Source organism: Myxocyprinus asiaticus, chromosome 18, assembly GCF_019703515.2.
Source record: "Myxocyprinus asiaticus isolate MX2 ecotype Aquarium Trade chromosome 18, UBuf_Myxa_2, whole genome shotgun sequence".
NCBI classification, from domain to species: Eukaryota; Metazoa; Chordata; class Actinopteri; order Cypriniformes; family Catostomidae; genus Myxocyprinus; species Myxocyprinus asiaticus.
In genome coordinates, this window is record NC_059361.1 from 42,714,345 (window position 1) to 42,740,439 (window position 26,095).

A 26,095-nucleotide genomic window follows, 5' to 3' on the forward strand; every position below is an offset into this window, starting at 1 on the left:
CACACAGACATGTTATTACAAATGTGTCTGATTCATATTTTATTTTTGCCACCTTCGTTTTCATCGTTTTCATTCAAACAGTATCTCCTTTGAACACTTAAGTCACCACTATGAATTCACTTACCCTTTCTTACTCTTAAAAAAAAAAGAAAAAAATGTTTCACCTTTATTTCTGTACTAGCTCCTACTTATGTACTATTCTGTGAGATTTTGGAACTAAGATTAATAGCTTTTATTGCATAAGTCGCACTGGAAAAAAACATCTAAATAAATGTAAATTTACTATTTGTTCGTAAAGCCATTCAGCTGTTATTTGACCCTCAGAGAAACTCTGCAGCAAAATGACAACACATGTTTGAAGTTATTATATAATACCTGCTTTTCCACTAAAGACTGGTACAACAGCAGCATACACTCACAAATCTCTCTCCCGGATGTCATAATGACTCAAGATGGCGCCGAGTATGGCTGCTGCGTTGCGAGCTCCGACACAACATTGTAGTTTTTTGTTTGTTTTGTTTACAATTCTTATGTTTTTTGTCTTGGAAGTTTGTCTGCCTTATTGTCTATGACAGACAAACACTTTTGGACATTGGTTCTGCAACTGCACACCGTAAACCGGACTTCACATTCCTCAATGCCGACCCGCTGTTTACAAACATGGCAGCAGAGCCCTTTGTCTGGGCAGCCCGGATGTAGAAACGCAGAAGGAAAAGGGGAAATAGAGCCAGCGTTCTCATCAGAGTAAGACATTGTGCAAATCGACCCCCGCTACCCAGTATTCTACTGGCAAATGTTTAGTCTCTGGACAAAAAGCTCTGCGAGCTGAGAGAGCGGATCTCTTTCCAACGAGAGAAGAGGGACTGCTGCATTATCTGCCTTACAGAAACTTGGATGTATGCTGAGATTCCAGATTCAGACATCGAACCCGCGGGGTTCTCCGTGCACCGAGCAGACAGAGTGAAAGACCTCTCAGGTAAAAGCAGAGGTGGTGGTGTATGTTTTATGATCAACAAATCTTTCTGCTTTCCTGATCTGGAATTTCTCATGCTTCTGTGTCGACCATACTGGCTACCGAGGGAATTCACAGCGGTCATTATCACAGCTGTGTACAAGCCGACACAGACCGGGCACTCAAGGAACTGTATGGGAGTATAAGCAAGCGGGAAACCACGCACCCTGAAGCTGCGTTTATTGTGACCGGGAACTTTAACAAAGCCAACTTCAAGTCAATAGCACCAAAATACTACCAACACATCAGTTTCAACACACGAGGGGACCGGGTTTTGGACCATTGCTACTCTTCCTTCCGGGATGGCTACAAATCCCTCCCCTGCCCACCATTTGTCAAATCGGACCACTCTTCCGTTCTGCTTCTGCTAGCTTACAGGCAGAAACTGAAACAGGAAGCACCTGCCCTCATAACGATCCAGTTCTAGTCGGACCAATCAGACTCTACGCTGCAAGACTGTTTTGATCACGCAGACTGGGAGATGTTCCGGTCCACCTCTAATGACAACATCAAGCTTTACGCTGATAACATAACGTGTTTCATCAGAAAGTGCGTAGAGGATGTTGTTCCGACCAAAACAATACGGATGTAATTAGCGATGTTCGCACGGCACTTGATGCGCGGACCTCAGCTTTTAATTCCGGGAACGCGGAGGAGCATAACAGCCAGTTATGAACAGTTTAACACCACCAACTCTAGAAGCATGTGGCAGGGAATTAACATCATCATGGACTTTAAAGGGAATAAAAACTCCACCATGAACACCGCTGCCTCTCTCCCGGATGAGCTAAATACTTTTTATGCTTGTTTTGAGGGAAATAACACCGCCCTCATGGAGAGTGCTCTCGCGGCCGAAGCTACAGAGGTTAGTTCACTCTCCGTCTCTGTAGAGGATGTAACCCGATCCTTCTGACGGCATTCCGGGCCGCGTCATCAGAGCGTGCGCGAACCAGCTGGCTGGTGTTTTTACGGACATTTTCAACCTTTCCCTCTCTTTGTCTGTAGTCCCCACATGCTTTAAAACATCCACCATTGTGCCTGTTCCAAAGCAATCAAAAATCACTTGCTTAAATGACTGGCGTCCTGTTGCTCTGACCCCCATCATCAGCAAATGCTTTGAGAGACTAATCAGAGATTACATCTGCTCTGTGCTGCCTGCCTCACTGGACCCATTGCAGTTTGCTTACCGCAACAACCGCTCCACTGATGATGCCATTGCATCTACACTACGCACTGCTCTCCCACCTGGAAAAAAGGAACACTTATGTGAGAATGCTGTTTGTAGACTACAGCTCAGCATTCAATCACCATAGTGCCCTCCAAGCTTGATGTGAAACTCCGGGCTCTGGGCTTAAACAGCTCGCTGTGCAGCTGGATCCTGGACTTCCTGTCAAGCAGACGCCAGGTGGTTAGAATGGGCAGCAACATCTCATCACTGACCCTCAACACTGGAGCCCCACAGGGCTGTGTTCTCTGCCCACTCCTGTATTCCCTGTACACACATGACTGTGTGGCAACACATAGCTGCAATGCCATCATTAAGTTTGCTGATGATACGACGGTGATAGGTCTGATCACTGACAATGATGAAACAGCCTACATAGAGGAGGTGCACACTCTGACATGCTGGTGTCAGGAGCACAACCTCTCCCTCAATGTCAGCAAGACAAAGGAGCTTGTGGTGGACTTCAGGAGAAGAGAAAGAGAACACAGCCCCATCACCATCAATGAAGCACCAGTGGAGAGAGTCAGCAGCTTCAAATTCCTCTGTGTCTGCATCACTGAGGAACTCACATGGTCTGTCCACACTGAGGCTGTTGTGAAAAAGGCTCATCAGCGCCTCTTCTTCCTGAGATGGCTGAGGAAGTTTGGAATGAACCGCCACATCCTCACACGGTTCTACACCTGCACTGTGGAGAGCATCCTGACTGGCTGCATCTCCACCTGGTACGGCAATAGCACCGCCCACAACCGCAAAGCCCTGCAAAGGGTGGTGCGAACTGTCAGACACATCATCGGAGGTGAGCTCCCCTCCCTCCAGGACATATATACCAGGCGGTGTGTGAAAAAATCTTGGAGGATCATCAGAGACCTAGCCACCCGAGCCATGGGCTGCTCTCACTGCTACCATCAGGCAGGCAGTATCGCAGCATCAGGACCCGTACCAGCCGACTTCATGATAGCTTCTTCCCCCAAGCAATCAGACTTTTGAACTCTTGATCTCTCACGATCAATATACATCAGCAATGCATTATTAATCTTATTATCTCACACTGGACTGTCATAAATGATATTCTCTCTTAACAACACACTGACAACTGACTATCAGCTGACAGCCTGAATGTCAATACAATACAACCTACTGCACATTTTATATATACTATATATACTATTTTTTTATTGTATAATGTGTATTTTATATTGTGTGTATTGTATACTGTACATTATATGTTATTATTGTATATTGTGTTGTGTGTAATTATGTGTATATTAGATTTTAAATTGTGTTGTGTAAATCTGATGTTTATTGTAAATTTGTATATGTCTCATCACTGTCATGACTGCTATGTTGCTCGGAACTGCACCCAAGAATTTCACACACTATTGCACTTGTGTATATGGTTGTGTGACAATAAAAGTGATTTGATTTGAATTGAAATATATCACAGCAACAAGTCTAGCAAAAATAATCTCTCAGCATGCCAAAATCCCACAACATGTTCACTGACACCATTGACACTACTGACAGATCTCACGGGAAAATCTGTGAAAGTGTAAATGTGTAAATTTGTCTGCTAAAATCGCTAAATTCTTTCCGAATTCCCGAACTGTCCCACAGTGGCTGGAGCTGGAACTACAGTTGTGAGCATATGTACCTTTGTGCGACATATTGTACAAACAAAAGACATAAGCAAACATTCTATGAATTAAACATTTGAATGGATTCGACATAAAAAGCACAAAGCGTCCGATTTTCAGAAACATTAGAATAGTAATTACATTAATATACTCCTAACCCAAAACCCATAACAGTGCTGAGATCAAAACAGTGTCTTTTCAATTACTTCTTTGCAAACGTAAATAGGTCTCCCTAGTTGGAGATCAAAAGGAATGTGACATCAAAAGCAAAGCGTGTCATATTTTCTTATATGATTATAGTATAAACATTCACTGCATGGTGGTCCGTAATTCAGCACATCAGGTCCAAATTTGGGTGTAAACAAATTTCGGAACTAATATAAATACAAACAAATACACACATTTCCACAAGAATCTGCAAAGTAATACCACGTCTGGATTATGTTATTAAGGGTCAGTGAGTGAGTATGTGTGTGTTTGTGAGTGTCTGTATGAATTATCACTTTTAGGCCTTGTGATTTCATGTCTTAGAGGTCAGTGACAATACCCACCAGACATCCTCCACCCAATAACCCAAACAGCAATAATAGAGGTGTATTTGATTTGACAGGAAGTCACACAGGGAGGTCAATGTACTTCATATACAGCAAAATACTGAAGGTGCCACCACTGCCCTGCAAAAAAGCACTAAGGGCAACATTCATTTCAAATGACCTCATTTAAAAAGACTCACTTCATGGTGATCATACTAAATTATTTTAAAGCCAAACATAATAACTAAGGCGTATAAGGCCTGATTAGTGTCCAGTTAACTAAACTAAAACCGAACTAAAGGCACATTCATACCGATGAACGAAAAAAAAAGAAAAGAAAAAGAAACTAATAGCGCCTGAAAGGTCTATTCACACTAAGAGTGAAACAAATAAAATACCACCCAACAACATAAAACCCTTGCTAGGTAGGTTTATAAATATAGGGTTAATTCTCAATGACAGAAAGTGGCCCATTTTACCAAACACAGGTGTGCATGTGTTGTCTTTTTTTACAACGGCTTCATACGTTCCATCTAGTTTATCAGAAAAAGAAAAAAAAAACATTACTACATGGTTATGTAATATGTAGGCGAGACCAGGGCTAGTTTTCAAATGTTTTATTCCATAAAACATTTATCATGGTATGTTCATTTTTGAAAATATTTATCATGGTATGTTCATTTTTTAATGTCGATTTGAATGAATGAATGATTGAATGAATGAATGAATGAACATTACATTTATATAGCGCTTTTCTGACACTACACTCAAAGCGCTTTACACAGTGAACAGGGGACTCTCCTCAACCACCACCAGTGTGCAGCATCCACATGGATGATGCGACGGCAGCCACAGTCCACCAGTACACTCGCCACACACCAGCTATTGGTGGAGAGGAGTTTTAAACATTTCATTATAACTTTTGACCACAAGGTGGTCCTCACAGGTGCCCTCAGGGCATAGTGCTGACGATGCATACCGAGTTTTGTAACCGTATGCTAATGCGTTTTTAAAATGCAGCATTTTACGACAAAATTCTAAATGTCCGACGCCCAAAATGGCCAACATAGAAAAATTGGATATCATTCGACTCGTTATGCCCCAGGGAATTGTGGCAGGGTGAGCAGGAGACAAACACAGTGGGTGTGGCGTCAAGCCTCGGAGAGGCATTTATTGGAAACAATAATAAACGTAAAAATGTCCAAAAGGGGTAATAAAGTGTCCAAGGGGAAATAGTGTTCATAATAAAAGGGGGAATCTGGCAACCTCACGGTGAACGGGGCTCCGTGAAAGGGGCGGGGTAGTGTTGGTAGGAACGCCCAGGCACGGGCTGGGTCAATCAGCCGCTCACGCTCCCCTCCAAAGTCCACGGCGCGTGGGGCAGCAGCATCACTGGCGGCCTGTCTTCCCAGGCCCGTGGCAAGCGTGAGGGGAAGACGACCCGACATCTAGCCCGTCTGTGGCAACGTGAGCAGTTCACCCCCGGCGACTCATTACGGCGTTCGGGGGTCTGAAGAACGGGTCCGGCAGCGTATCCACTTGTCTGATCCCTCCCAGCTCTGATCCTAGGCGTGCGAGGATGCCAGTGTGTGCACACATGGAGATTTGAAGCCGGCTCCCCGAGAAGAGGTGCGCACTGTATTTTAAAGTCAGTGGCGATGAAGCACACCTGATGTGAATAATGCTTCATTCACTGCTGACCAAACGAGGCTTATTAATTATGCACCTCTTCTCGCTCTCCCGCCCAACTCCCATCGTGAGCCTGGCTGAAGGGCAACCTGAAGAGGTATAATTATAATTATAATTAATTATAGGTGGGGCGACGATGACGAGCCAGAGGGGCAGATCATTCTGGCACAGAATATACAGATACCAGTCTCATGATTTTAGGCTAAACTATTCAGAAGTTCTAAGCAAAAATAGCCATTTTTTAATATCTCCTGAACACTAGATGGTGCTGTGCCGAAACGCTGCAGGTACCTTCAAGTCATGATGGCTGTGACATGCCAGGTTTCATGTCAATATGCCAAAGTGTTGTGAAGATATAGCCTCACGTCCATTTTGGCATTCTCACATCAAATTCATTGAAGCTTTATTTAAGAACGGTTTTGTCTATCAAAAAGCTTTTGATAACTTGATGTTCCGAGTGTCTCTAGATGACACAGGACAAATTTCGTACAAACCAGACATACAGTCTAGGAGGAGTTCGAAAAAGTAGGTTTTTCAGAATATTCTAAATGGTGGAAAATCTAGTAGGGTGGAAATTGAAACAATGGTATGCATTCGACTCAGGAAAAGGAATTTTGATTCTAGGCCTTACGATTCAAAAGTTATGAGCATAAACATAAATGCAAATTTGAACAGTTGGTGGTGGTAGAGGTTTTGAGTTAGAGACGCCAAATTTGGGTCAGTTATAGTTCAGAGCGTCCTCTATCAGTGTTCCAAATTTCATAACTTTCCTATGTACGGTTCTGTTAGCTGACATAAACATCAATTGTGGAGGAAGAAGAAGAAGAAGAAGAAGACTACTGAATACAATAGGTGCCTATGAACTTGCAGTGTTTGGCACCTAATTAACGAAGCAACAAAAGTGCAAAAGGTAACATAAAATATCAAAAAATATCAAATCACTGTATTGGCCAGCAAATATTGTATATATGTTTTTAAACATTTAATATATGTGACAACTTGCCCCTCCTGATATACCCATGTCCTGAAAGCAGTTCAGCCTTTTGTTTAAAATATAATTGTATTATAAATTTGCCTAAATGTATGTCAGTCTGGTTTTATTGTGTTTACTTGTTTACACAACAGCATAATGCAACTTCAGTTTGCAAGACAGAATTCACAAAAATGATCCTGATTTACTCACCCTCATGTTGTTCCAAACTCATATGACTCACTTTAACAGGGTAACTAACGGACATTAAACTAATAAATAGGCTAAATAACTGTAACCTTTTATAACAAAAAAAATATTAAAGTAAGAAATGCAAGAAACAAGAAAGGCTCCAACACAGAGCTAAACAAAACTGCTTATGTGCAACACGGACACAGAATGGCGTGCTTTAATGTATCTGGAGTGCTTGGCATCTCAGGGTGATCCTCGCTCTGTATTCAGAAGTGCAATTCACTTCTGTTCAATTCACTGTTCAATTATAAATATTGCAGGCACACAACATGTAGTTTACGGCATCAGACAATTTGATAAGCCTTTTTTTTCTGCAACTATTTAAAATGGCAGTGTCAGACAGAATCTGCAGAATGACTCCTGAAAATATACTCTCCACAACACCTCACAAATAAACCTGTGGATTATGCATAATAACAGGAACCATACCCACATTAGAGGACTTGAAGTCCGACAGTAAACCAGCGGCACTTTGATGGCAGTAGCAATGGTGCACTGAAGGACTAAACGTAAAGAATTAAAGAAACAAAACTTATTGGATAGAAAACCTCAGGGTTGTGGACTCGAGTCACATGACTTGGTGTTGACTTGGACTCGAGTCACAAATTTGATGACTTGGGACTCGACATAATCAAAGAAGACTTGCGAATCGACTTAGACTTTGACAAAATTACTTGCGACTTGACTTAGACTCGAGATGTCATGGGTGCGAGAGAGAGAACCCAAGAGTAAAGGTGACAGTTCAAGAGGATTTATTAATAACACAAGTTCTCTTCAAACAAAACAAAGCCCAGGCAACGGTCTCTCCTGACATTTTGACAAAATGATACCAATGATAATTTAATTTGTATATAAAGAATACAATATCGAAGGAAACGGAAAGATTGCAACATGCAGAACATGTGGTTCAAAAATAATAGACATAAAATATGAGATCTTCCTGTAAAATACAGGATCGCCCTGCATTTAAAGATGAAATTATGTGTCCCGTATCTAATCAATAACAGATGCGATTTGTCCTGTATTTAAGCTGGTCAGATGATGTCACAGGGAAATCGTTCAGGATCGTTTATTTAACATTAAGAAGGAAATTTAGCCTACAGTGGGTAAGCAGTCATCTGAAAAGTCCACATATTGTGCTAAAACATGCTGATGCTGTGGAAGTGTGGTAAGGGACCGTCTGAAAAGTCCACACATTGTGCTAAAACGTGCTAATACTATGGAGGGTGTAATTACTATAGACACTAATTTGGGCAAAGAGCACTAATGACTTGTTTAAGACTTGCCGCTTAAAGTTGAGGACTTGGGACTTGACTTGGGACTTGCCTTTCTCGACTTAGGACTTGAATTGAGACTTTAAGTCAAAGACTTGAGACTTGTGACATGCAAAACAATGACTTGGTCCCACCTCTGGGGAACTCGACACAAATATAAATCCTGTATCTATCTATTATTGAATTAGCATATTAAGCTAAACGTGCAACGGACATCAAGATTTTCACTAAAATAAATTTCAGGTTGTTTATCACCAAAACATATCGTATGCTTTGAGAAGACTCACATAAACTATTCTAAAATTTGTGTGTCCTATTTTAAAGCTTTAAAGTGAGTCACTACTAACTGTGATTGTATTGAAAGTCAATCTTCATTTTTGGGTGAACTATTCTTTCAAGAGGGATTTGAACTTGCTCTTTGAAACCAACATACAAAACCACTGCTTTTTTGTGTGTAATTAGACTTTTGATTTCAAACCTTACTGAAGTACTCTCACTGAGCACTTTATAAGGAACACTATGGTCCTGATAAAGTGACCAATGTGGTCTTCTGCTGTTGTAGCCCATCCACCTCAAGGTTAGACATGTTGTGCATTCTGAAATGCTATTCTGCTCACTACAGTTATACAGAGGGGTTATCTGAGATACTGTAGCCTTTCTGACAGCTCGAACCAATTTGGCCATTCTCTGTTGACCTCTCTCATCAACAAGGCATTTCCATCTGCAGAACTGCCACTCACTGGATGTTTTTTTTTTTTTTTTTTTTTTTTTTTTGGCACCATTCTGAGTAAACTATATAGCCTGTTGTGTGTGAAAATCCCAGGAGATCAACAGTTACAGAAATACTCAAACCAGCCCGTCTGGCACCAACAATCATGCCACTGTCTAAATCACTGAGATCACGTTTTTCCCCATTCTGATGGTTGATGCGAACATTAATTGAAGCTCCTGACCCGTATCTGAATGATTTTATGCATTGTACTGCTGCCACATGATTGGCTGATTAGATATTTGCATCAATAAGTAGGGGTAGAGGTGTTCCTAATAAAGTGAGTACAGCTACTAAGATATACTGTAGCCCTAGTGACAAGGCCCCATGTGTCATTTTTGGGGGTTTTGGGGAGTTGTCAGCAAAAATAACTATACCATAATATTCACCATTACCATGATGTACAATTACTCATATTGTGATATAAGGTTTTGATCATACCACTCACCCCTACTCCACATCAACAATGTTTACACTCCCATCACACAGAATATTATATATGAATCTTAGACTGTATGTCTCATTGGTCAGTAATGTTTTTTTTTTTTTTTTTTTTCACAGAACGAAATAAAACAACTCATAAAAACAAAAAGCCCTTACTTTGTCATTGGACGAATTTCACCCCAGTAGTTCTAGGTCACGATGTCCTGTTTAGAAGCCTTGTTTACGAATATTCGCTCTCAGTGTCAATAGGATTTAAGAGTTAAGTGTTCACAGAGATGTTGATGTTAGCTGTTTTTAAAGGGCTGAATGCCTGTGTGTTAAAGTCTGTGTTTTTGTCTTTGTGAAACATCACAAGAATGCTTTTACTATCTTCAGCTGTGAAAAGAGTCTGCTTGATCTTTGACCTCCACTGCCCTGACCTCCATCATTTGGCTGACTAAATAGAGCAAGCTGTCGCAGCAGAAACAATGGCCATGTCCAAAACCTGAGGCTGCTGACTCGCTGCCCAGTCTGTCAAGGACTTCTGAAGTGTTAAGAAAACTCCAAGGAGAATCAGATTTCAGAATCCTTCCAAGGCACCACAAGCAGTGGTGTAGCCAGAAACAAGACTCTGGGTGTGCCAAGGGAAAACCTTGTGTGCAAGTACTAAAGCACAATAAAGTTGCATGTAATAAAGTGATCATTGTCAACCACTGCATCAATAACATTTTAGCTATAATTACTTTTTTAGCCCTGTGTTACGTTTTAATGACTTAACTAAACAAATTAATGACACTTTTATCAATGGAGTAGATATTAGCATATTAATGTTTCAAAATAATAGGCTTAATAATTGGAATTATTCATAATTATAACAGAATTAAAAACAGAAACATAATGCTATTGTAAAATGAATTATTAAGCCAATTTGAATAAATGATAATATCACATCTGACATGATGCAAAGAGACATTAAGTAGACCTCTGGTTATGTGTAATAGATTTGCGTATCATCACGGGAAAATTTACTGAACCAAATAAATAAAATCTGTCGTCTACACAGGCAGATACTGTAAGTCTGATCTTCAAGTCAAGCAGGGTCACAGAATTAACTTAATGGCATACAACACATTAAAAACAAATAGACCATAATGATCGTGACGTGAGTAGAGGCACATTACAATATAGCCTACCTTCTCAAGTGTATTCTCCAAGTATTCCACAATTTGCATGACATATCGTAATTGGGGAAGAAAAGAACAACAATTAACTTATTTTGCTAATATGGACGCATGCAATTATGAATAATGAGGCAGAAATCTGAACTCGGTAGCTTAAACTTTCTCAACTTCACCTGCTTATTTCCCTTGTCACGTGCTCCACGTCTGTTGCGAGAGCGCACATGTAATCTGGCCTCTGTAACACACTGGGTATTATTATAGTCATTATAATTTATGATTAAATTCCATAATCGATGCATCATTTTTTTTTGCATTATATTTATGCATTTCACACACTATAATTAAGCATAAAAAAAAATGTCATTAAGTTATTTTATTTGGGTGTGCAAGCTTACGTTTGCGTGGCATTTGCACTCCCTGGCACACCCATGGCTACGCCACTGACCACCACATGATATGTAATGATCTAAAACAAATTCAAGTGAGCTTTAAACATAACCAAGCAAATATTTAGTAGCAACAATGCTTATGTTCCCATAACAAAAGAGTCATATGTTGAAAAAAAAAGGAAAAACTGGACATCTATAATCTAGTTTCCCGCTTGTAACTGCTCTATTAGGCACCAGGTTTATTCTTTCCACCAACCACCAAACCACACACACAGGATTGTGAGATATATTATAGGCAATGAAGGACATCTATTCTGCCTTCCAAAACCAACCAAAATGTCCCAACCATACACCTTTACAGCAAAAGAGTCATCCATTTTAATATAAGTCCAATCTTTTAATAATCTAGTCCAATGGTTCCTAAACTTTTAAAAAAGTACCATATCTGATCAAATCGGATCATCCAAGTATCACCTAGGCTCCACCCTACCTATCCGTGGCCTGCACTGCCAGTAACCCTGTTTACATGCACCTAAGCAAACGGTTTATTCCAGGGTTTTTGCAGAGTGCAGCATTCTGAAACCTTAAGTATATTATTTATTCTATCATCACTGAATGTTTTGCTGCATCAAATCAACATTCAAACCAATCTGAGGGCATTTCAGACCTGTAGTTAATTTGATTTGTTCCCAAACAGGGGCTACAACTGTTACAATGTTGCATTTTATTCTTGGTTCGGTTCGCTTTCACAAGGCAACAGTTCAAAACTGTGACATTAAAAGTCACATGTAAGAAAACTGTCCCCTTATTGGTCAGAATTGTTGTGCACTGTTCTAGGATTAAGCAAATCCATTGACATACTGGTTAAAATTATATACCTGTAAAAATTGGACAACCATTACAAATTTTAAAGTGTTGTTTATGTCATGCTTATACAAAACGTCACAGCATGGTTTAGAATGTGCGTTCCATTCAGAGTTTGCACTGCAAATACGCTTTATACAAAACATAGTTTTTGTGATTACTTTGGTGCGTATCTGAGTGCAATTGCTGTGATCACATATGCCTAAATGAACCGAACTAAAGGAAAACGCACCAGGTTCCGAAACAAATGCTCCAAACAAACCAGGTATGAAAACACCCCAAAATACCAACTACTGTCCCTCACCTATGCATATGCACACAAGTGTGCTCGGGGAATACAGCAGTATGACGTAAGAGGACAACCTCACTATCGCTGAACATTGCGGAGAAAGGAAACAAAAACAGCAGCAACAGTGCTACATTTGGAAATAAAGTGAAGCAACTGAGAACAAAATATAGAGAAGTCTTCCTCGGATGCCATATTTGTTATCTACACAAGTGCTGTGGAGAAATTACGTGCTGTGGAGAAAGCGGCTTACTGACCGAGCCGGATGTATATGGAGGTTAGGAGTACTCTGATAACACAGTGCATGTAAATGCAAATGCCACTTTCGTGTCTTTACCAGCTTTACTCTAAATGGCTTTCTGGTGTCTATGCAAACAAGCTCAAAGAAAGAATGCATCAATATCTTTACATTTTGAAACTGATAATTAAAAAAAACAACATGGTAATAACAAAACCTGATCATTTAAATAAACTTTAAATTGTTAAATATTTTTAGTAGGGGAAATACAGGTAAATTGGGACACTTTAGCTTAATCTTTTCTATTTTTTTCCATTCCATTAAAAAAAAAATTTAAAAAAAAATTAATCTTTAAATGGTATGACAAAATGTACTTTTGTAGTTTTTACATCAAGTAGGTAAAATGACAAAGCCTTCTGAGGCAAATCATTTTAAGGTTATAAAACTGTGAAAAGTGATGGGTAATTTGTGATATATTTTGACATAAGATTGTACATTTTTTTTTTCTTTTTTGGTCTGACATAAGACTAGATGATAAGAAGTAGGTGTCCCGCTTTGACAATAAAGATCACTTTGCCAGTGACTGTACTGTGCTCAAGTGGAAATGCTACTGGAACCGTTCTTCAACCTTTCGGCCCGATGGTGGAAAAGTGGCTATAGTATACATAGTATAGTGTAGAGGAGCTCTTTAGCTATTTAAAAATGTATTGTTTAAGGGGCATTTGGAACATATTTTAAAACAATGAAACAATGACAATGATAAATTATCAAAAAGTGTCTCACTTTACCTGTATTCATCCTGTTTTATTTATGTGGCATTCCATCTGGAGGCAATCTGCCTACCAGTGTTTGAGAATCACTGATCTAGTGTTTGAAACAAATCTTAAAGGTCTGCTACAGTACATAGTGATAAAACCAAGCAAACTAACTTTTAAAGGATACATATCATGGAAAACCTTGCTCTTTGAAATAAAATATAAACTTTAATCTACTCTGTAGACAAACAAACATTCACAATCCAAATCTCCCTCCCCAGTCCACCGAGACCAGATATGGAAACTAAGCTGCAAAAACGACTCATCAAAAACAACTTCAGCAATTTGGTCCACCCTGGTGAACAGCAGCGTGAACTACCACAACAAAGGTCATTTACATATAGAAGTCTTAAAGGTACTGTCTGCTTAATTCTAAGGGTCAGAGAGAAGGTTGACAACTTCTTCCCTGTAGCTCAACAGTTGCTACATGGTGCAAGCAATGGCAAGGTCATAGCAGAGGCTGTTTAGCCAGAGACGGAGCACTTGTATTAAAATGAATGGGAGAAATTGTAACATCCAACATGACGGTTGTAGAAAAAGAAGTTCCCTGTCAAAAGCTACACTTAATGCTGCAATTGATTAAGCGCTTATGGGAACGTCTTTAGAAGTAACCAGCTGTGAATATGTGTGCAACATGTCAATGAAACTGACTAGAACCTTTATAGCCTCTGTTGGTGACATCATTAGAATGCGCCAGTACCAGGGGCTATAAATAGATGTGCCACAGGTGCATTATCAGGTCTTTTGTCTTCAGACCACTCTGTGTTGTGTTTGTGCTTCTACAGCTTCTCATCTCTCTATTTTATTTCTGATAGGAGTTAGATTTGTCAGGGAGTGTGCAGAAAACTTTCACATTCTCTGTCATTCAAGTGTGGAAAAGACAAAAGAAAGAAAAAAAAGAAAAAATGAGCGATCATTAAAGCAAACGGTGTGTGTTTCCATGCTTACGTCCTATGGCTGAATCGGACACACACCAGTTTTGTTTTGTTTGTTTGGGGGAAGTGCACGCTGCTCTTGCGTTGGAGCGAGGCGAGTGTGAGCGTTGTGAGCTGTTCACAGTGAAGACGCTGCATGCTCATCTCGCTTACTTCCAAAAGCCAGCACCCACCATTCCATCGTGGGGCTCGCATATGGATCTGGCTGAGGAGTGACAGACGGGTCCGTCCCTATCGCTCACTCACTCTCCAGACCCAGTTTGTCCCTCACGCGATCTTGAAGTGCGCCCCGGCGCCTCTTCGGTTCATGAGGGGGACGATGAATCTCTTGGGTCTGCAGACTTTGAGTTGCCTACCTCTGAACGTTCCTCACGTGATGACAAAGCGGTGGAGAAATCACTCGAGGTGGTTACTTGTGCGGTGGCCAGATTACAGCTAGACTGGCCACGCGAACAAGAGACCCCCAAACGATCGAAACTACAAGACAGGGGAAGGGATGGCCAGGGGAAGGGAACACAAAATCAGTCTCTCCCCTTCTTTGAAGACCTCCATGATGAGTTCGTGGGGGAAACCTTATACTTCCCGTATCTTTGTGCCTTCGACGTCGACATATTCGACTATCGTGGGTGCTAAGGCACGGGGGTATACGATGATGCCACAGGTAGAAGAGATGCTCGCGGGCTATCTCTCGCCTGGTTCGACATCATCATTAAAAACGCAGACTCTCCCCACAAAGCCATGAAGAACCACCTCAACGCTTGTGGGGAAAGCTTATCAAGCAGCAGGTCAGGCTGGTGCTGCGCTACATACCATGGCGGTGTTACAGGCATACCAGGCTGATCTGTTGAAGGACCTGAGTGCGAGTAGTACAATCGACGAGGAAGCATTCTCAGAGCTTCGTCGAGCCACAGATTTATCTCTCCGTGCAACCAAGCAGACGGCTCGTGCTATCGGCCGTTCAATGGCTGCTTTGATCAGCACGGAGAGGCATCTGTGGCTAAACCTCACGGGTAAACCTACTTGATGCCCTGGTCTCACCTTCCGGCCTGTTTGGCGATTCGGTGAATACAGTCATCACCAGGTTTCAGGAGGTGAAAAAACATGAGGAAGCCTTTGTGCAATTCCTTCCTCGCCACACTCAGGGGGAGGGGCTGCCGGCCACCCAGCCTCGCCCTGGTCCTTCTAGAAGGGAGGCTCAAAAACAAAGTGTGGCGAGTCGCGCTCCCCCTTGTAAAGATTGGGGAAGGCTCATCGCCCTCAGCAGCCTCCAAAGCAGGACCTCAGGACCATTATTTCCAAAAAGAAGTCCTGACGGTCTTGCGCCCAGCATCGTGGGGTTAGCCCCCCACGGGACGGGGCTAACCCCATAATGATGCTATACATCCCCCTGATGCTATACATCAGCATTGTTTATAGTTACTTGCATAATTATTAGTAACAAGAAGGCATGGTCTAATTGTTTGAGTGATGTTTTTTGCACAAATGTAATTTTGCAAATGTATTTTACATGGTGTAAAAGAAGGGATTTGCATGTTTTCCCCCATGATGCTGATAGAGTTCAAAATCCTCAAAATTATTAACAGACTCAAATATGTTTGAATTTAAAGGGGTCATGAAATGGAGAATCAAATTTTCCTTGATGTTTAGACATATAATAGGTAACTGTACTATAAAAATATACAGTAAATTTCAGAACTCAAAACTTCTTTGATTCATATTTTCATGCCGCTTTTAAAAGACGAGGTGTCAAGTTACAACTCTGAAAGAGAGAAGCAATTCTTTCATTCAGATGCTGCCTCTTCTTCGTCGCGTTCTTTCACCGATCTGCGCTATGTTTAGTTGTTGGTGTATGAAAACATGATGGAATGATACTGGAAAATGGATGTGTCTTCAGCGTATTTTAGTGTGGATTGTATGTTCGGCTCATATCATACGATTCAAGCTTTGCAAAAGGTACTGCTATTGAAGGATGGGGCAGTTAAAAACACTTGGACCCGATCGCAAAAACTGAGTACACCATTTCATTCATGAATATTTCATATGGCATAACTGTTTGATAGTTTATGGTGCTGACACCCTGTTTACACCGGGCGCGTCCATTGACGCAATGGCTTGAGGCTGTCTACACCGGGCGTGTCGACACGCACTTTCTAAACAGTTTATTTGTGTTGTTGGCAGCAGTAGCATCACCGCGTGCAGCGCTGAATGTAACGGGACATCTGTTTACCGTCGGCGCAAAGCGCCACCACCACGTAAGCTTCCATGGCAGACAGCATCATTGATTATAATGGGTTCTATTGCTTTTGGTGTCCGGTGTAGACAGGGTGTGAGTATTAACAGTTGTGCTAGAGATGAGCAGTTAAATATATACGGATGCAATGTGTTGGATATATGTTATGTGTAACCCCTGAGATTTAGTTTTATAATGTTTTGGTGCTTATTCATTTTCTTCTGATTGAGTTTCAGAAATGGCTCCGTTTGAGGGGCTGTGCGATGTTAGCCAATCAGAACAGTGGGCGTTTACATTGACGTTTTAAAGTGCACCTATTATGGTTTTTAAAAGTGCCTAATTTTGTTTTAAAGGTGTCATACAATAGATTTACATGCATCCAAGGACAAAAAACACTTTAATTTGCTCTTAATTTAAATTGCAGCATTACCATTTTTTCCCCGTGTCAAAAACGACTCCTTCAATGATCCGTTCTAAAGGATTCATTCTAAACTCCTTTCAGAGAGCCTACTCTGCTCTGATTGGTCAGATGTCACAGTCTGTTGTGATTGGTCTACCACTTACAGCGCGTGTCGAAAGGAAATGCCCACTATCATATCCGAGTTTCAGCTCTGAGTTTCAGCTCCGTCTGAAAAAAAATTCTGTTTTACCTTACCAATTTGAGCCCAAGTCCGATAGTGATACATCGGAAGATCAAGCACGACGAGAACAGGACGTTTCTCAGTGGTAAGTTTATATGTAGTTTGACAATAACGTGAGTTAGCCGGTTAGCAGAGGCTAACAGCTAACAGGCTAACAGCGTGCACTGGCTGTACATGTAAACAGACCAGAGGCGGGTTTTTTGTTACCAAATTACGTAGGTTAGTACAGGAAGTAAGTCTGGAATTACTAACGACTCGTTTCAGGTGTTCAGAATCGGTTCTTTCTTTTGGGTGTCAATAACTCCATTTATCATGCACTTTGATTTTCGAAACTTCTCAGGCTTGTTTACATTCACAAACAGCTATATAACACACTACAAGCAAGATAATATTTGAAAAACCATAATAGGTGCTCTTTAAGGAGGCACTTAGGCCAAAACCGAGCATTTCAGACAGAGGGCAAGAGACAGGGTGGAAAATGATCATATATTACTAAATTATAAAAAAAGAAACTTTACTAACATTATCAATGGACCTCAGGGAATCAAAAAAGAGCATTTCATGACCCCTTTAACAGGCATTTCTAACAGGAGAGTTTCTAGAATGATGGACAGGAACCCCAGGGTGCATTTAACAAATGTGGTCTTAAGGTCTTCCAAACGCGACACGATTATGAGAGGCGAATCACTAACGAATGGCCCTTTCCCATAGAAAGCGAAGCGAATGTTCACCGTTAGCACATTCACGCCTTTACAATAAGTGGCGCTAATCGACAAGCATTTTTACCCTGGTACGGTAGGTGGCTCAACACACCTTTGAGCTGGTCTGCCCTCCGCCCATTACCAGCTGGGAAAAATAAATAACCATTTGACAAGTTTGCAAAACAAACAAGAAAAGCAAACGAGCAGCGAAAAAAAATAAAACGCATCTATCTACAAGCTGCAGCAGCGATGAAGAGTGTGTTGTTGATTTGGTCAACCAGAAAGAAAATTTATCTTATTGTCATGTACATTTACTTGTGTTATATTTGCTCAAAACCCTGCATGTAGACTACCACCCCTGGAGTCGCGAGTTCGAATCCAGGGTGTGCTAAATTGGCCCGGTTGCTAGGGAGGGTAGAGTCACATGGGGTAACCTCCTTGTGGTCACGATTAGTGGTTCTCGCTCTCAGTGGGGCACGTGGTAAGTTGTGCGTGGATTGCGTAGAATAGCATGAGTCTCCACTTGCTGTGAGTCTCCGCGGTGTCATGCACAACAAGTCATGTGATAAGATGCGCAGATTGACGGTCTCAGATGCGGAGGCAACTGAGACTTGTGCCCCACTACCCAGATTGAGACAAGTAACCGCGCCACCATGAGGACCTAGTAAACAGTGGAAATTTGGCATGCCAAATTGGGGAGAAAATGGGAGAAAAAAAAAAAAAAAACCCTGCATGTTACTATTTAAACGTGATGAAATTTAAAGGCTCCAAGAGTGCAAGCAATAAAACACAGATCTCACCCAACAAAACCCATCTTCAGTCTGACCCATTATTAGATACTTTATTAATGCTAACGTCTATTAAAGATAGCACAGCAATAACGATTTTGTTTTTGGTATTCAAAGGCACACAGAGTGCACTGCAAGTCACAGCAATAGTATTAATATTATTAATATATGGGAGTCGTGTGGTGCCATGCAAGGGTCGGACATGTGAACGGCGAGCTCTGTGCACTTTGCTAGTTTTAAATACTTTTTGTGTCAAACCAGTGAGAACTGTTCTGTGAAGACAATGTCAAAGAATTCGAAATCCTTGGGATCTGGAGACATTAAAAGACACTTACGTGCTCAAGATGACACCTCTGACAGGGCCGCAGACCAGGGACTCAGTTTGGATGGTGCGGCGGGAGAGATTCAGCGTCAACTGCTGGCGAAGGTCATTGCTGACTTGGAGGATCTTGCTGTAATACGTCGATCGATCACTGCCATGGAGACGAAGTTCTCTGAGTTGGTTACAAGAGTGTCGGATGTTGAGAAACGGATAGATTATCTGGAGTTATCGGAGAGGGAATTAGCTGCTAATCTGCTAGCGCCAAGACAGATTTGGAATGCATTTGGGAAAAGCTGGAAGATATGGAGAATCATAATCGGCAAAACAACATCCGAATTGTTGGAATTCCTGAGAACGAAGAAGGCAGAGATATGGTGTAATTCCTAGATGAGCTCTTCTCGAGTCTGCTCAACATAACAGGCCATAAGCCGGAAATCGAGCGAGCTCACAGGTTTCCGGCTCAGAGATCCGCTGAGGGAGACAGGGCAGATCAATTCTGGCAATATTTCTGAGATCATCCGATAAAGATCTTGTGTTATGCAAGGCGAGGAGTAAAGGAAGGCTTTCTTGGAAGAACCACAAAGTTTTCTTGTTCCCAGACTTTGCGAATTCGACAAGAGAAACGTTATTGATTCAAGGAATGCAAGAAACTCTTACATCAATGGAAGGTCAATTTTGCACTGATGTTCCTGGCAAAATTGAGAATAGATGCTATTTAGTAAAAAAAACAAATTTACATGCCCACAGCAAGCGATGTCCTTTATAAAGTCAATGGAATAAGTAAGTTATTGTGTGATGCTCTTGATACAGCCGAGTGGACCTGACTCACTGAACATTCACTTGATTGTCCGAGGAAACTGGGCGCCTTCTTTGTTTCTTTTTGTGTTGGTTCCGCCTAGTGGCTGGAGTTTGTTTTGTGTAATAACACTCCTTCGGGACAGTTTGCGGATGCATCTGCACGTTCTTGTGCTTGTGCCTCCTATTGGATGGAGTTTGTTTTGTGGAATATTTCATGTAAATCATAAGAGTGATTAGGGCATCTGTTCCACTCATTTAACGGCCGAATGTGCCAGCTCACTGAACATTTGTTTGACTGCCCGAGGAAACTGCACTTGAGCCTTTTTTTTTTTTTTTTATGGTTCCGCTAGTGGCTGGAGATTGTTTTGTGGAGGAACACACCTTCGGGACAGTTATGTGGATGGACGCGCCATCAAGGAGTTCTCACTGCCAACCATGACACAAACCCAGATCAGTCTGATTCTTAAAAAGGACAAGATCCAAGGGAGTGTAAGAGTTACTGTCCAATTTCCCTGATCCAGCTAGACGTAAAAATATTGTCAAAAATTCTGGCTAACCAATTAAGTAAAGTTATGACATCTCTTATACATATAGATCAGGTGGGGTTTATTCGGGGCCACAGCTCTTCTGATAACATTAGGCGTTTCATCAATATTATATGGTCAGTGGCGAATGATCAGACTCCGGTCATGGGCATCTCACTTGACACTGAAAAGGCATTTGATATGGAAGAATGGGATTAACTTTTTAAGATTTTGGAAATATATGGGTTCAGGAATACTTTTATTGGATGGATTAAGTTACTTTATAGACACTGGTACAAACAAATGGATTAATTTCAGATTATTTTACTCTGGATAGGGGCACCCGGCAGGGTTGCCCTCTTTCCCCATTATTGTTCTCTCTTGCCTTGGAACCATTAGCAGCTGCAATAAGAAGGGAAGATGATTTTCCAGGGGTGGTGGCAGGAGGTGTGGTGCATAAGCTTTTGCTTTATGCAGATGTTATTTCATTATTTGTCTCTGACCCCATTAGATCTATGCCTTGCCTCCATATAATTATTAATTCCTTTTCTAAGTTCTCGGGATACAGAGTCAATTGGTATAAATCCGAAGCTTTGGCTCTGACAGCGTACTGCCCAGTAACGGCTTTCCAGCCGGGCGCCTTCCAGTGGCCCAAACAGGGCATTAAGTGTTTGGGCATTTTATTCCCAGCAAATTTGTTTGATTTAGTTAATTTTGACCCTTTAATAAAAAGGTTTGAGTGATGTGGGCAGGTGGGCTTCATTACATTTATCTATGATTGGGAAGGTTAATGTTATTAAAATGAATTGTATTCCAAAATGTAACTACCTGTTACAATCTCTCCCTGTAGATGTCCCCCTCTCTTATTTCAAGCAATTTGATAGCATAGAAAGTCCTTCATTTGGAATGGTAAGCATCCTAGATTGCATTTTAATAAGTTACATAGGCCGATTGACAAAGGTGGGCTAGACCTACCCAAGATTTTGTTTTATTATTATGCATTCGGTCTCAGACATTTGGCTCATGAGTCGCTTCCACCTGAGAGCCTTTTCAGGTCTCCCTCCGCCATCACTAGGTCCCATTAGGTATTAATAAGTCCCCTTTCTGCTGGTCAGAGTGGATTGTGTATATGAGTGGAGTGTTGAGATCCTTTGAAAATTTGATTGAACATTTTGGTATTCCCAGATCTCAGTTCTATAGGTATTTACACGCCACCTGCTCTGTCTTTGGGAGTAGCATACCCCCCGCCCCCCAAAGCGGCAGATACTCTGGGAGAGGTGATTACTGCTTTTGGAAAAGGTCATGAGGCATCAGTGTATTACTCCCTGCTAATTCAAAATCTGGGGGACGGAGCTTCAACTTCTCTCAAGAGATTATGGGAGAAAGATTAAATTTGGTATTGGACGAGGGAGTGTAGGCTAGGATTCTAAAAAATGTCAAGTCTGCATCTAGAGATGCAAGGGTTCGCTTTATGCAATTCAAGATTTTACATAGATTCTATTGGACCCCCTCTAGATTGTATAGGCTTGGTCTTAAAGACACACCCACCTGCTGGCGATGTAATGTCTGCATGTCTTTTGGGGAGGGTGTTAAGATCCAAGAATTTTGGTTGAAGGTTCAGAGTTGTATGTGTGATGTTTTGGGCACTCAAATTTCACTTTGCCCCAGACTCTGTATTTTGGGTGATGGGGCAGTCATAAATTTGGGGATAAGCATATAAAAAAATGGGTACTGACTAGTATCATGATTGGCAGACAAATTATTTTAAGGGGTTGAAAGTCGGACGGATCAGCATCATTTCCGGAGTGGTGTGTGGAGATGGGTTGGGTGGCAGCTTTCGAGGAGGTGGCAAGTAGAAAGCTGGGGTCTGGGGACTTGTTTGTTAGGAAATGGGGTAAGTATAAATTAAAAAATCTTTCAGTTCTTAAGACATTTAATGCAAATGAAATACACATCCTCACTGCTGTTTCAGGATTTCTTCCTCGAGTTACTTCAGCATTTAATGTTGGTGGTGAACAGCTTTCTGTGCTTTAGCGCCAACAGTTGCTCTGGGTCTGCTAACTGCAACTGCTTCTGACACATGATCTAAAGCTTACGTGACTAGATTTGTTGTGTTAAGTAGCATTAAGGCATGTCCTGTGTAACGTCTGTGTAAGATCAGTGATGGCTAATTACACTTTGGTTAAAAAAAAAAACCCTTTTAGCCTTTTGACATTTGCATATAAATTACTGACCTGGCCTCCGCGTTTACATTTATATGGGTGCTAAATTGCAGATGGTCTTTATCACTATCAAAAGGATGCTAAAACAGGTCGCCTCTGGAGTGTCTCCATCAAGCTTCAAACACATTCCACAGAAAGGGGGGTGACCCCCCGTGCCAGGCACCAGAGCAGTTGTCTGTCTCCAGTAATTCCAATACACGTCACACACACACCTAAAGACATTTTCTCTATTTAGGCCATAGTAAGCAGTTATAAATGTATCTGCTATATGCATGTGTTGTATGTATATTCCCCTATCATATTAACTTAGTTAAAACCCTTTACTTGTATTAGTTAGACGTTAAATGCCTATATTCAAGTGTATGAGTGTATCTCTGCTTTAATATCGTCTGGAGGTTACCTTCTTGGTATCAAAATGATCTTCTCTTTATTTCTCACACAATAATGTACACCATGTGATCGTGAAATGCATCGAACAATTCTTACTATGTTTTGAATTAAAAGCTGCACTAGCGGTCCAGATCAGCAATAAAATGCGAATGGGCCATAAACGGAGACAAAGGATGTCTCTCCCGCTCAAAATGCATGCCTCTGATTGGCCACTCCACCCACAAAATGGGTGCGGCAATGAACTATTAAAACTCCAGAACGCAGACTAATCATCGCTCAAAACTCTTCTTCTTGAGACCAACACACTCCAAAACTCTCCTCTTGAGTTTAACCTTCTGGCAGTGTTTACCTTCAAGTAACTTTGTGGATTTGCTGTGGACTTCTTCAACTCACTCCTAAAGAAATCGTCGAGAACCTCGTCTACCGCATCAAGACTCTTATTCAGCAACAAACCAATGCAAGTAACCATTTACAACTGATTAGATGCGCGTTTTAGTTTGAACCCCTTTTAAGGTGAATTGTGCCTCCGATGATTCTCATTTAGGTTGTGGTTAAGTGATGTGAAATACTGCCATTCTTTGCTCTTCTCTCTCCTTTCCTTACTTTCCTTCATTCTATATATGTATGTTTTGCTTAGTTTGTTTGTATGTTAGTTATAGTTTCATTTATTAAATCCCTTATATTCACAATTGATTGTCTCTGTGTTCCGCTCACAATTCGAAGTCACTGAATGTTGCTCCTTGCTACATGCTAAACTACTGCTAGCACTGTATAAGTAGGAAGGCTATTGTTCCTTGGCCAGGAAAGTAATCTTCTTAGAATTGATAAATAATTATATTGTCTGCTCGGTGGACGGACAGATCAGGTAATTGTAATATCGATTCTGCTACACCTGCTTTTTTCACTGAACGGCTCGTTAACATCGTGTATATCTTGACTATTGGAAGTGGTAGCCCTCGTGTAAAACCCTCCTCGTGTGAAGACCTAATTGTGTATAGACCAGCGAGTCTACCTGTGCGAGTCCACCGAGCAAGGACACCGATAAGGCACCACTCACCATAGCACTTAAGTACCTTTTAATTTGATCTCTTTTCTTATTTTCCTTGTACATACTAACATGTCTACTTCACAAATAAAATATGCCTTCAAGCACATCCCTGTTATCTGTTACAGACCATTTACGTGATATAGATGCAAGACAAAATGCAACCCACACAACCTATGGCCACTTTGCATTTCAGCACCTGCTCCGCTCTCTTTCTCAGTGGGACTCTGGAACTGCCAGTCAGCTGTGAACAAAGTTGACTTCATTCCAGCCTTTGCCACACAGTCCACCCTCAGCATCCTGGCACTGACAGAAACATGGATATGTCCAGAGGATACAGCAACACCTGCTACTCTCTCCAACAACTTCTTCTCTCACACCCCTCGACACACCGGTAGGGGTCCTTCCCGGAGGATGGTAGGCCACTTGTGGTTCTTGGTGATTTCAACATACACCACAACAAGCCCCTGGCCACTGAACTGAATACTCTTCTGGCCTCATTTGACTTGGAAAGACTACACACCACAGCCACTCACAGATCGGGCAACAGCTGGACCTCATTTTACATGTAACTGTACCAACTCAAATATTCTTGTTACTCCCTTACATGTCTCTGATCACTACTTTGTTCAATTCCACATGACTCTTCCATCTACATTAAAACAGACTCCACCTTTGGTTTCCTTTCGCCATAACCTCTGTTCTCTTTCACCCTCTCACCTTTCCACTACTGTCTCTACCTCTCTTCCTACACCAAATTTATTTTCCACACTTGATGTAAACACTGCCACAGACACACTAAGCTCTACTTTAACAACCTGTCTAGACAACATCTGTCCTCTCTCCTCTAGGCCAGCACGTGCTACACCACCCAGCCCCTGGCTCTCTGATGTCCTTCGTGAACATCGGACTGACCTCAGGGCAGCTGAGAGGAGATGACGGAAATCTAAAGATCCAGCAGATCTAGGTAAGTATCGTCTCTGCTTGCAACTTTTTCAGATAACGTTAAATCTGCAAAAACCTCCTATTACCAGAACAAGATCAACAGCACCACAGACACTCACAGCTTGTTTAGAACATTCAACACACTTCTCTGCCCTCCCCCTCCACCACCTGACACATCACTTACAGCAGATGTCTTCGCTACATTTTTTACTAATAAGGTTAAAACCATCAGCAATACATTCTCAGCACCACACCCTGTCAAACACCGGTCTCCTGTCTCTATGTTCTCTCCTCTGACTGACACTGAGGTCTCTGAACTCCTCCTCTCCAACTACCCCATTCCTTCTCACCTTCTCCAGGCCATCTCTCCATCCATCCTAGCTGCACTCAAACACATAATTAACACATCTCTACTTACAGGCACTTTTCCCACTACATTTAAGCAGGCTCGAGTAACCCCGCTGCTGCAGAAACCCGCACTTAACCCCACACAAAAAAAACATCTTGTTCAGTCACTTGTCATAACTAGACTGGACTACTGTAACACTCTCATTGCAGGCCTCCCTGCATGTGCAATTAGACCCCTGCAAATGATCCAGAATGCAGCATCACGTCTGGTCTTTAATCAAACAAAGAGAGCGCATGTTACACCACTCCTTGTCTCTCTCCACTGGCTGCCGGTTAATGCACATATCAAATTCAAGGCTCTGACGCTGGCATACAGAACAGACACTGGGTCTGCTCCAGCATACCTAAAATCATTTCTGCAGAGCTATGCGCCCACTAGAAGCCTGCGATCGGCTAAGGATCGTCGCCTTGTTGTACCAACTCAAAAAGGCACCAAAAGACTTTTCCGAACTTTCAACTTCATCATACCACTCTATCCGTGAAGCTTACTCACTTTCTGTCTTCAAAAAATTACTAAAACACATCTTTTCCATGAGCACTTAACCAGTCACTAATAAAAGAAAAAAGAAAAAAAAAATATTGTGTTTTGAAT

The 26,095-nt window shown here is 41.5% G+C and overlaps 1 protein-coding gene across 2 annotated transcripts in view; it reads right to left on the bottom strand.

The window, feature by feature from the left end:
- LOC127456309 (spondin-1-like) overlaps nucleotides 1-26,095 on the bottom strand; it is a 286,387-nt gene that overhangs the window by 236,878 nt on the left and 23,414 nt on the right. The gene's annotated exons all lie outside the window — the stretch shown is intronic.